Source organism: Crocuta crocuta, unplaced genomic scaffold, assembly GCF_008692635.1.
Source record: "Crocuta crocuta isolate KB4526 unplaced genomic scaffold, BGI_CrCroc_1.0 scaffold152, whole genome shotgun sequence".
In the NCBI taxonomy this organism is placed as follows: Eukaryota; Metazoa; Chordata; class Mammalia; order Carnivora; family Hyaenidae; genus Crocuta; species Crocuta crocuta.
The window spans coordinates 2429449-2443436 of record NW_027528798.1 but is presented as its reverse complement, the minus strand read 5'-3'; positions in this window follow the sequence as shown (position 1 = coordinate 2443436).

Sequence of the window (13988 nt, the reverse complement as noted above, 5' to 3'; positions counted from 1 at the left end):
ATTAACCAAGGCAGTGTGTATTTTTCAAAATAATTCACAACACAGAAATAATAATTGGATATAATTGCGAAACCAATTAATATAGTCTCAGTACATTCTTAAGTTTATGGGCCTCAGTTTCTCCATCCTAAAAATAAAAGGAATAGATCAGTGTTTCTCAGTGTTTATTCCCCTAGGGCACACATAACTCTTTCAAAGTTCACTCATTCAATAAGGTAAATATTTAATGAGCACCTACTATGAGAAGCCAAAAACATCTTTTATATGTAACGTCAATAATCACATATATATGTCTGTACTATTCCTACGTCAAAGAGATTTAAAAAATATTAACAGAGCATAGTATGAAAGTTTGATCTAGTCAGAGAAGTCAGGAACTACTAACAAAATGGGAAAACTTTTTTCTGGAGGAATGGTAATGTATTGGTCAGCGTTCTCCAAAGAAACAGAACCAAATGGTTGTGTGAGAAAAAGGCTTATTTAAGGAAATGGCTCATGAGATTGTGGGGTCTGGCAAGTCCAAAATCTGAAGGGCAGCCTGGCAGGCTAGAGACCCAGAAAACTAATGAATTCAAAGGCAGTCTNGAGGGAGGCAAAACATGAGAGACTCTTGAATGATGAGAACAAACTGAGGGCTGATGGGGGTGAGGGAGAGGGGAAGGGGGTTGATGAGCATGGGGTAGGGGGGCACTTTGGGATGAGCCCTGGGTGTTATATGTAAACCATTTGACAATAAAATATTTAAGGAAAAAAAAGGCAGTCTGGAGACAGAATTCCCTCTTAGGAGAATTCAGTCTTTTTTCTTAAAGCCTTCAACTGATTGGGTGAGGCCCACCTACATTATTAGCAATCTGCTTTACCCAGACAGACGTATATTAATTTAAATGTTAATCTCGTTTAAAAGCACCTTCACAGTAACACCAAAACTGGTATTGACTAAATATTTGAGAACTGTGCCATTACTAAGTTGGTAATATAAAATTAATCATTACAGAGCACACAGGAAAGAAAAAAAAAAAAAAAAAAAAAAGACCAGGGGAGCTATGGGGAATGCCTGGAGAGAGGATGATGGGAGAGGAGACCTAAAGCAGACAAGGGCATGGCCATACAGGGCCTTATGGGCTATGTAATGGGTATGTGCTTTCTTCCTACAAGTTGTGTGAAATTTTTCAGGACTTTGAAGCAAAGTTTTGTCATGATCAGACACTCTTTCCAAAACCAGCTCTGCAGTGAAGGTGTGAGCATATGTTACAGGGCGTGGGGAGACTGGTCTGTCAAATAGAGCAGAGGAGAAGTGAGGGAATAAGACAGTGAGTAGCAGGGCAGATAGGGAGATGCACCATAAGGCTGGAAGCACCAGGTGATGGACTGACAGGTAGGGTGACCAACCAAGAGTCCCGGTTTTAGCACTGAAGTTCCTGCATCCTGGGAAACCCTTTAATCCTAGGAAATTGGGATGGTTGGTCTCCCGAGAGGAAAATGTCAGTGATGATATTTAGGTTTCTGGGTACAGAAGGATCATTATGAATACTCTCTAATTTGTGAAGTTAAGTGTTTTATATAGAAAGGCATGTATGATGAACCCACGGTGGTTAGATGTGGCCTGCTGGGCAAAATGTCCTTCAAATCCCCTTTTGGCTCTCGTATGCTGCTTCCACTAAGCCTAGAGGCATGTCTCCAAAGGCAGCAACTCTTAAAAAAAAAAAACAAAAAACACTCTGAGACCTAGATCTTCAATGGACAAAATTCTTCCATCTGATACAAATTACACCCCACCCGATGATTTCATTAAACTCTACAATGACTGCCTGAGTCTAGTCCCTATTTAGTATAGATGAGGACATTTAGAAGGGGGTATTTAATTCATTTATTTCATCCATAGCTACTGTTGTGGAAGTACCAAATGTGATAGATCTTCTGGCTTCACTCAACACAGAACAACTTAATGAAGGATTTTCTTTACCTTACATTATTCCATTTGTACACTCTGTCTCTCCCTCCCCCTCTGCCCCTCCTTCTCCGACTACCTCCTTGTCTCCCTCTTTCTATCTCTGTAAGTTATAATAAATATATTTTCCTCCAAATATTTTGAGTCACTTGGAGACAACCTGCTTCTTTACACTTAAACATTTAATGTAGATTTCCTAAGAACAATGACATTCAACGCTGATGTGATACTATTTCTAACCTGAAATCCATACTCAAATGTCACCAATGGCCCTGATAATCTCACTTACATGCCTTCTTCCCCATGCCCGCCACCTCCTGGATCCATAGACCTTTATTAATATATTAATTTATGCACTCATTTATCATTTATTTGTTAATTTCAAGAAAGTATTTTTTTCATTATAAAGTGAATTGTGCTCACACAATAATGAGAAAATAGAGATGGAAAAGAAGCATGACCTCAGTACCTGGGCTCAAGAGTAGTTTAATTCCATTTTTCCTTATAAATATTTTAATATATCCTTACAAGCTACTATATTGCACAATACTGTACAAATACAATATTACATATATTGTTTATTTAACCTCATATCTTAATTTTACCTCTCAACATGGAATATTATTATTTCCTGTGTTCTACCAAACTCTTTAAACACTGTTCTTGATAATTGTATGATAGCTCAGCAAATGTGTATTGTGCAATTTATTTAACCACTGTCCATTATGAGCACGGGTAGTTTCATGTTTTTATACAAATGAGACAATTAGCGTATTTGTGCATAAAGCTGTTTTTGTATTTTTGGTGATTTCCTTAGGCTAGATTCCCAGCAGTGGACTTTCTGGGTCAAAGGACAGCTTAATGCTCCTGATATATATTGCAAAACTGCCTTCCAAAAAGGCTGTAACTATTTCTATGCCTGATAGAATGTAAGGAAGGGCCTACAGAACATATGAAAACATACACTGGAGGACATCACAGTTACAGGGAATTATATGAAGGACTTCTCTCATGTCTTGTCCCAAACAGAACACTAGAATTTGTTTTTTCAAAGCAGGTGAGTTCTCAGCAACACAAGCATTATTTTAGAATAATTCCTAAAGGAAGTATTTTATCACAGCGATGGGATCCATGGACAAGTTTTGTGGAGTCTTTGACTCCTTTGATTCCTTGTATAACATTTAGTTTTTGTTTTGTGCTGATTTGCTACTTTCCTAGGAAATGCTGAGTTTCATCAGATTCTTGGGAATATCTGTAGTTAAGCCATTGTTGTTTTTGCTCTCATGATTCAACATTCTTCTAGTAAAGGGGTACTCAATCTTCTTTGAGAAATGACCGTTCCCTACACTTAGCACCTTGGTTTGAATGGAGTTGACCTTTCCTCCTATGAAGACTCTTACTGACACAAGGCTATTGGTGTCTTAGATATTCCTAGACCCAGTAATTGGACCAGACTGGCCATATGACCCCATTCAGGATAATGAGATTCATCCACAGAGTCCCTATTGAACTGATGAGAGAAATAAGCCTGTTTTCCTAGATGGAGGCTCTGGATTTCATATGTACATTTGACCCTTTTATGGCATTTAGAAAAAAAAAATACACATCTTAACAAAGGGCTTGCAGGTGAGGGGGTGATGCTGGGCTCTGATGACATCATCTTTGTTCCCTGGATCAGCCCTGCCTAAATATTAATCTACCCTGATCCCTTCAGTTCATTAAACCAATGATTTTATGTTTCACTAAGTGGGTTGGGTCCTGTCCTTCACCATCAGAAAAGCCTTAACTAATCTAAGATACAGGAAAGAAAGAAAGTTAAGACACATTGAATTTCAATTTCCTCATTTTATATCTAGGAATATGAAGACAACTGGCATGGCCAAAGTCCATGTAGAGACAGAACCAGGATTCAGTCCCCTTCTTTCCAGTGTAATGCTCTAATCAAATATCTTATTCCCTTTGCATTTTAAGAAAAGATTAATAGTTGTATAGGAGGTATTTTCTAATTATTTCTGTTATTTACAATGCAGGGTGGTCACTACAAAAGACTCCATACATCCAGAAAATGTACCACACACATTACAATTATTGTAAACACAATATTTAGAGTTTTTTCTGGATCTTTTTATATAATCAGAAAGTTTTCTTTTAAAAAAATTAGTGGGGCGCCTGGGTGGCTCAGTCAGTTAAGCGTCCGACTTCAGCTCAGATCACGATCTTACGGTTCGTGGGTTCGAGCTGTGCGTCGGGCTCTGTGCTGACTGCCAGCTCAGAGCCTGGAGCCTGCTTCCGATTCTGTATCTCCCTCTCAATCTCTCTCTCTCTCTGACCCTCCCCTGCTCACGCTGTCTCTCTCTCTCAGAAATAAATAAAACATTAAATTTTTTTAAAAAAAATTAGAAATTCTTCTATCCACTCAGAACCCAATCCGTCTACCTTTATAGGTTCACCTTGAGTTGGAGAAAGGATTTTAAAGGGAAACCCAATAGTTTCCTTAGGTCTTTGGCAAGATCTAGGCATTTTTTTAGGCAGTTGTTTACGAATGGAGTCAACCCCTGGGTACTTCAGGTTCGTCTTGACATCATTCAATGGGGCTCTTCTGGAAGAGTTTCCAGCACATGATTCAAACTTCTGGGGCTTTTTGGTTTCTGGTGCCATGGTTCATGGCTAACTGTGGGAACTTGAATTTTCAGGATAAGCTGGGAAGCTTCAGTAGTTACAGAACTCAGAAGGACTTACTGGAAGATGCTCCAAGGACAGAGAACATGACTGCTCATGTCAACAAGCGGTAGCCTACATTCTCACAAACTGGTAATATTTTCCAGGTGGGAAGAATGAAAGAATACTATTAACCAAGTCTTCTCACTGTTCAGAGATGGGAGCTGGGGTTCCCAAGAAGACGGTGAGTTCCTCAAGGGAACACACAGGGAGTCTGTGGTAGGTCTAGGGTAATTTTATCTATCCCTTACATACTCTTGTTAATTTTGTAAAGAGAGAATCTCTATTGCCTTCTGAAAATGCAGCTGCACAGTTTAGTGTCATTATCTTGGGTTATTGGTCTAAGAGTATTATGACCTCTTATTACAATCCTTTGAAATAAGACTTAGCCATTAAAGATTATAACCATCTTTTATTCTTCTGCCTCTGTGAGCACTGTTTGGAATGGGATAGCCCCAACAAACTAACAACCCTTTGGGGCAGACTTTTGCCAGCCCACACAACTAGCCTGTTATGATTCATCAGACTGAAATATACTAGGGCTTTCCAGCCAGTGCTACCCATACTACAGAGGCACTCTGGGGGATATTCTCCACTGCTGTTCCATTCTGTCTTGCTAAATTTCTCCATTCTGTCTTGCTGCTGCAATGAATTCCAGCATTGTAAATATATCCCAAATGCTGTAGCTTTTGTGTTCTTCATTTACCTAGTTATGATTGAGACTGGTTAAAAACATACACAGAATGGGAGAAGTCACAGGTGATCATTTGATATGCAAATTTTATTTATTTAACATTAAGGTAGCTTTGCCCAGTGATGCTCTTCTAGGGAACTAATTCCTAAATCACTGGAGTTCTAGTAGCCCTAAATCCCAAGACAAGTGAGAAATTGGTGTCTAGGCCTCTTTTTTCCTCTTAAGTCTCCTCCATCCCCATCTGACCAGGGTGGTTGCAATAGTGATGATTTCATAATCTTAAAGAGATTCTTCTAGATACCCTTCCCAAAAGTGTTGATAAGAGACAAAAATACAGGATGTGGGAGAGAAACATAGAACAGAATAATTTTTAAAAGCCTTTTCTGGGCTACAGAAAACTTGAGTCCATTTCTAGGCTTGTGTTGACTGGATGTTTGAGTGGATAAGAAAATTAGCCTCTCTGAGTATCCATGTTTCTGTCTATAGTGGAGATTCTTGATAGGCTTTTGTCAAGGTTACAATCATTAATTTTAAGAGCTAGGAAGAACATTAAACTCCATACTCCACACCAAAATATAATCTTAGATGTGTCCATTTCTCAATATAATTCCAGAGAAGCTAGGCAAAATGAGTGCTGGGAGGCTGAGGAGTGGGAGTGCTCAACAATAGGTGAAGACCAGTTCACACCTAAAGGGCTCAATGTAGAAATGAGGCCCTTGGGAATAGGATCAAATGTCAGCTAGGAAGAGTAAGAGATGGTGAAGGACCCAGTCAAGGGATATGGGTTTCTTGGTCTAATCACTGTCCCCTCAATCTTGGGCATATGGCTCCAGATATCCAGCTCTCTCAACAAAAGTCAACTTTTTCTCAAACCCCAATGGTTGGGCTCATTTTTCATATCTTTTCAGATACAAACATATTAGGGGAATCGAATGAATCCTATACTGGCAGATGAGAAGTCTTTTCCCTACAATTAAGGCAACAGATTCTAGGTTCAACTGGGAAGCCAGAATCAAATAGGTAAAAGGCCCAGCACTTACACAGACCATCACACCAAAGAGGCTAAAGTAAAGCATAGATTTCAAAAGTCCACAGTGAGGATGTCCAAGGTGAAGAGAGTAGGCACCACCCATTTAATATAAGGAGGGAGCAACCTTTAGAACATCCTTGTGCATTGGTTATGTTGTTTCTGTTGTGGTCAGTATAGTAGATGTGGATGGGTCACTGAGTGCCCAGAACCCAAGATGGAACAGACACTGGTAGGACTGTCTGGGTAGTAAAGAACTGGAACTTGGATAACCCCGTGAGAGATGTGATCAAGCAGAACCAGGGAATAAAATCTGCAAATGACTAGAGGGTGAATAATTTAAGAGGTTAGGGAGAGGCAGCACATACATTGACATGGTGTTGGTCAGCTCCAGCTATTGGAAGTGGATTTTGCTCTACTCCCCCAAATTTGTTACCTGCTCAATTCCAAGTGGCACTCATGGTCACTTGGCCAACATATGATTCTCTTCCATTCCAGAGGAAACTCTTTGTCTTCTACCCTTCTCCCCAGTATGTCTGGTACCCTTCCTTCTCAGTCAGCACTTCCATCTCTTAAGAGTTTGATTGCCCTGTGATTAAGGAGGTTTGTTGGGGTCTAACATACTGAGAAAAGGGTGTGGAGAAGGAAATAAATATTTAATGAGAATTTTGCTTCTGAGCCTTTCTCTTGAGGAGAAAATGGAAATCAAAATCTTCATTGGCCTCCCTGTTGCTGGAGGACAAAGAAATGTTCTCACACTGCTGTGAAAATGAGCCGCTGGCACCTCAGCAAGAGGCAGCTTTAAGAGGGGGACGTCTTAATGAATCTCAGAGCAAAGAGTCCTTTTGTGGAAGGAATCAGTCCCAGTGCATTCCCTACTAACACATCCATGCCTCAGCCTGATGGATGTGGAGGGATGGCTTTGGACAAGAGGCTTCCAGGTTATGAGGCTGAGATTTATGCAGCATTCCCTACCCACGCTTCCAACCCCATTCTGAGGCAGAGCCATTGAGATGAATCATACAATATGCTGGCCCGCCCAGAGAGGCTCTTTTAGAGCTTCAAACAGTAGCAGACTAGACAATAAAACTTTCTCAGAGGAAGCCTCAGAAATGGTGGAGAGCTGGATTTGTGACTTTGGATAAGTCAGTGAACCTCTGTTTTTTGGATTTCCAAACCTATATAATAGAGATAATACTAATACCTGTCTCACAGGACTATTTTTGAGAATTTAATGAGATAATATCTAAAAAAATCTAAAATGAAAATAAAAACCTTAGACTGACATATAATAAACACTATAATATTTGGCTATTTTTATTGTTGTTATTGCTGTGGTGGTGGTAGTTATTTTGGAGGAAGCTGGGGCTTGGAATGAAGTGTTATATATAATGTTATATATAATGAAATGTTATATATAATAGCTGCCATGTGAAGAGGTAGGAATGTGGTTGCTTGCTGGAACATTCCAGGTCTTTTTAATAGTAGGAGTTGACACGTATTGATTGCTTACCATGTGCAAAGGATCTGTTATTCATTATCGCATTTAACACTCATAGTAACCAAAGATAAAGATATCACCACCACCACCACCACCACCACCACCACCACCACCATTACCACCACCATCCTCATTCTGAGAGCCTGAAAGCAAACGCAGGCCTGACTGATTGCAGAGCCTGCATTTGCTCTTTCTCCCATAATCATTTCTGCTGCCCACTTCAAACTTTCCATTTAGGCCAATGTAAGACAGCCAGAAGCTATTACTATAGCCACTTATGCTCACCTGCCTTCTTCCATGTCTCTCTTTGGGTCCACTGCCACCACAGATGGTATTTACCTCAGCCCTCAGTTATACTGTTGCCTTGAGATAATCCTGACCTGATCCATTATCACTGCCACATCAAGAGGTATCTTATTGCTAAGGGCCCTAGCTCTCCTAGGCCTTGAGAGAACTCTGGTCATCAAACCGTCTCTTATAATTCTCCTTGCTCCAAAGAGGTGGCAAAATTTCTGGCCTTCTGCCTCAGTTTCTCTATTTAGCTTAGACCTGTTTCAGATCTTACCCTCCTTACTGTGATGGTAGGTATCTTGGCCTTATATATCAAAGCCAATTTTCTGCCTTGGATCTTATTCCCAATGCCTGAAGTTATGGCACTAACACCTGTCTTGTTACTTGTCCCTACATGTACTGCACCAGAGCCCCCTGGATGGGGAATGGCCTGACAGAGTCCAAGATCACCATGCATTACGGGCCACCATGAACAGGGATTATCGTGGCCCCTCACTTTACAGCTTCAGACTTCAGTTTCAATTTAGCCCCACATCAAATAGTAAGCAAGCTCACTTGCTTCCTCTCTGCTTTAGTCAGATTTGGATGAGGAAGAAGCAATACTTACTGAGTGAGAAAGAATTCACTCTTATCTGAGGCCTGATTTTCCTCTATCTAGTTTTTTCTGTTAGTTTCCTGCTTAGTTTGTTCTGTTTCAAGATGTCTTGCTGTAGTCTATGTACACATCCTCCTCACCCAGCCTGATTTTCCAATATTTCACCATGGAGGATGGCCCTTCACTTACTTTGTCATTTTCATGTCAGCAGGAATAACCTGCTACTCCAAGAAGTAGTATCCATAGCTGGTCCTGGGTCAGTCCCTCCACACTGTGTCTTTGGTGGTTCTCACCACTTTACTCCTCAAATTCTGGGTCGTCATTAGTTCTTCTTCCATGTTCAAAAGTTGATTTGATATTGGAAGGTGAAGTGCATTAACATATGCTGAGTGTCTTCAAGGATCTAGTCTCTTCCTCCTCCCTGTAGATATCTCTGTGTCACATTTTTCAAAGAATAGCATGGGTTGCACTGTGAACTACTTAAGGGTAGGAACATTTACAGATGCATCATTGCATCTCCTGCACTAAGGACAGTGCCCATGACCTACTGAAATCTTGGTTCTCCATTTTTCCATGGCTTTGCCAATCTCTTTGGTAAAAGGGGCTGCCTCCTTAAGTGGACCTGATGATCTATTCCTAAGGTGGCATGAGATGATTAAAAAAGCCCTTGCTGTTCGGTTGTTGCCCGACATTTCATAAGCAGTCTTCCACGTTAAGAGCTCTAATGAAGGGTTCCTCCCTGGTGATGTCCCTTTCCCCATGAGAACAATACACTCACTGTAAAAAATGGATTAATGAACAAATGAATGAACTGTAAATGAAAGCCTGCATACAGAGTCTGCTGAAATGGTCTGCTCAGCTTCGGGGGGACCACTGAGTGTCATCCTTTGGGGAAGAATATTACAAGTGAACAGATGGGAAATTTGGGGGAACAGACACAAGGCCAGGAAGGTCAGAATTAAGAGGTGCAAGGCCTCTTGACTGTGGATGGCATTCAGGGTGGCTGCAATCATACTCCCTTGCCTGAAATTCTGCAAGGCAACAGGGCACGTTTCTGAGTCTCCCTCCCCTTTCTCTCCAACACTTGTTCCTAGGTCTCTGAAGAGACAGCTGGACCTAGTCCAGGTGAACCAGAAGCCTATTGTATTCACCTTTCTTTCCACTACAACAGCTGGCTGATTGCTCTGGGTTGCAGGGGTTTATAGTGACCCTGTTAATTGATGCACAAAACAAGCCATCAAAAGGTAAAGCGATCGCACTGTTTCCTGAGGCAGCGGGAAACCTTAGTCTTTGCAGCCTGCCTTCTGTTGCTTGTTCTATACCTTAGGTAATAATGCCTCCCCTGTAAGCACCAGCAGGGAAACAGTTAAGCATTGTGTGGTGTATTTCACTCTAGGAGGGCAGTTCAGTGTGTGATTGAACATTCCATCATCATTTGCCATCTTCAAATTGCCCATAAGAAACCCCAACATCTAGATGTGGTGTTAGAACAAAGAAGGCTGGTTACTTTGCATTGTAGGCACTGGGCAGGAAAATTTGAGCAAAGGCATTAGGATAAATGGGATGATTGGAGAGATGATAGAGAGAGAGAGATTTTTCATAGACAGCTTTTGTTGGTCATTTTTCTTTTTAATGTGCAAAGGCCATATTTTGTGAGCGGAAGAGCAGAGTCAAGAAATGTGGTTTTGAATCCCAATTTCCTTTGATGAATACAGTATTTACCCCAGGATCTTTCTGCATGTATTTGACAATGTGTAATACATACAGATATTCAATAATTTTTTCCTACCTGAAGAGCTGGAGCCAAATCTTCCTTTTAGGGGAAAGGTAAAGTATTTCCAACGGTCTCTATTTTTTTTTTTAAACTCATGCCATGCACATGACCCAATACAGTGACTTTCATGGCCATTAGATCATTTAATCCCAGCAAATAATGCCCAAAATAAATTTTATAATGCCCATTTTAAAAATGAAGAAACTGAGACTCAGAAAATGAACTTGCTTATGTTGGTCATAGTATCAGTGTATTCTGAAGCAGAGTAGAAGAGTGGTCAAGGGCACTGGTTACCAGACCAGGTTAAATCCTGCTGCTACTACATACCAACTTGTTGATGTTAGATTTACTCAACCCCTCCAAGGCTTAGTTCTCTTATCTGTAAAATCAAGATAATGAAAGTGCCTTTCCCATGGGGCTCTGTACTTGCAAACTGAGGTAATATATGTGATGCACTAAGTAAAGGGCCTGACACAGAGTAAATGCATAATAACCGGTAGCTAGTATTGTCCGCATTATACTATCAGGATGCTTTCAGCCTCAGTTATTAGAAGAACCCTCTTCTCCATTAATCTTGTATTAGAGACTCTACAGTTAGGTGACTCATAGTTAGAAGACTACATATCTTTTCACAGAAGACCATGAACAATTAAAACCTGGCACCCAGTTATGGGAGAAGTTGCTTTAAGAATTAGAGACTCAGGAGAAAGTATCCATGGTTCAAAGTCTACCACATCACACACTCTGTTCTCGGAGCCTTAGACTCAGTGTTCATATTTAATGCTGAATCACTATAAAGTTCTTAGGTATCAGTTTGCAAAAGCTCTCATATAATTAAATGAGATTGACTCTTGCCCTGCAAATTAAAGTCAGAACAAGGTCAATGCCTTTATCAGAGCAGCCTTCTAATGAAAACAACAATTGTGCCCCTGCCTTCTTCATGTAGTAGTGAACGTGAATCAAAGACCTTTCTTCAGATCGAAACTTAAAAATGATACTGAAGTCTGAGCAGGCTGAAGGAATGGATGAGGAAGCCCAGAACCATTTTTCCAAATCAAGAATTTCTCAAGTGAGGGTTTGCTTAAGGACCTCTCTCGGTCAATGTTCCAGAAAGGCACTTGATCTGCATCTTTAGAGCAAATGTTGGACTTGAAGGATGGTGGGCTAATGGGTCAGGAGCACTGATAGTGTGCCAAACATAGCAGTGCCGGGTTCAAAGTTTCAGTGATTTAACACCTATTTATTGGTCCTCTTCAAGATGCCAGGCGTTGATACCCGTAGTGGGATGCAGGTCTTTGCTCTCATGGAACTTCCCTTCTTTGGGGGAAACATACTAGTGATTAAAATGTAGCCCTTGGGGTGCTTGAGTGGCTCCGTTGGTTAAGCATCTGATTCTAGATTCCGGCTCAGGCCATGATCTCACAGTTTCTGAGCTGGAGCCCTGCATTGGGCTCTGTGTGGACAATGTGGAACCTGTTTGGGATTCTCTCTCTCTCTCTCTCTCTCTGCCCCTCTCTCTCTCTCTCAAAATTAATTAATTAATTAACTAATTAAAAATGTAGCCCTTACATTCCTCAAGTTCAAAGCTTAAGAGATGTTGGGCTTTCTAGCAAGAGCAAGGAGGGACAGGAACCATCTTGACCGAGGACACTGGTTTTGGAATTAAACAGACATGGTTTAAGCTCTGGATCTGCCAGTTACTTGCTCACTGGTCTTGGTTAATTTACCTTAATTCTCTGAGTCTCAGACTTCTCACAAAAGGCTACTAGGAAAAGCATTTGAGCTGTTTTAGGGAATGAGTGGATGCATGGTACCTGCCTCATAGTATGTGTTGCATAAATTACAATGTCATTATTATTAAAGACATTGCCTCAAGCAAGTTATTTAACCTCTCTGAACCTCAATCTCCTTATCTGCGAAGTGGGGATAATAATCCCTCCTGCGGGGTTGTGAGAAAGATTAAATTTGGTACTCTCTGTAAGGCACCTAGCCATCACTGGAGTTCAATAAATAGTAAAGATAATTTTAAGTATTAAACAAAACATAAAATGCTATGAGCTAAATGCTCCAGAGTCAGCGTTATTTGTCCCCTCTACGGACTGTGGAAAGTTTAGAAGGGGATTTTTAAAAGTCTGCAGACTGGAAAATTCTTTTGAAAATCATCTCCCAGGGTGTCGTTAAAGATATATTTTGATGAGGACATAAACAATTCACAGACCAAGAAATTGTATTTCCCTTGCGGTAAGTGTCATCCAAAAATCTAATGGGAAAAGGATTGCAGCAGACATTCGGAACACGTCCACTCAGAGAGTAGCAAGTTGTAATAAAAATCACCATCTGAGGTTGGAGATGCTGGGGGTTTTCTTTGAGAGGATAGGAAGGGCTATTTTTTGACATATATACCTGTTTCTCAGAAAAGCAATATTAAGTAACTCCCACTTCCATTTCCAAGAAAGCAAAAGAGACCCTTTTAGTAGCTATCATTTATGGGTTGGAGATTTTTCATTAAATGAATCCTGTTACTGCAAACCCACACCGGGTCATTCCTAGCAGAAGCAGAAGCCAGAACAGACTGGGGGTCTCAGCGGCTGCCCACCCAGAGGGCCCGCTGTCATCACTGGCTCCCCCAGTTACGCGGGGTGATCTGGGGCCCCTCTCTGCACGTGTGTCTCTCTCCCCCTGGTCTGCCTGCTTCCCTTTGTCTCTGACTCTTTTGTTCTTATCTTTCTCACTGCAGTCCACTTCCTCTTCTCTCTCTCCTTGGGTGTCTCTGCTTCTTTGCTTCCATCCCAGTCTCTGTCTCAGGCTCCACATCTCTAACCAATTTTGTTTCTTTGTTAACCATTCTGCTCTGTCTCTCCCGGGTGTTGTCCGTTCTTTCTTTTTTTCTCCTGTTTTCTTTCTCTCCCCTGTTCTTTCTCTGCCAATGTCATTTTCTTCTCTGCTTTTCAACCTTCCTTTTTTTTTCTCATTAACTATACTTGTTGGTTTTTGTTTTTTTCCCCATTTATCTGTTCTTTCTGTCTCCACCCCTCTGTCTGCATTTCTTTCAACATCTCATTCTTTTTACTTTCCTCTATGTTTCTATTTCTGTTGCAGGCTTTTTTTTTTCTTTTTCACTCTCTCTCCCCCTAGTCCCTCGCTCACTGTATATTTTTCTNACACACACACACACACACACACACACACACACACACACACTCTACTCTTTCCCTTCCTGCGTCCTGACCTAGTGGACCCCTCCACAGAGAGCAGGCTGTAAATTTAAAGGGGCTCCATAACACCATTGGGTGTTGTTTGGTTTACGGTGCCTTCATGAAATCACAGACACATATTTCATTCCTGCAGAAACTTCTTTCTGGTTGACTCAGCATTGCACTGGGCACCCAGACATCTGCGATGTAGCTGCCTCCCCCCCCATATTTTTAAAACCCCCCCCC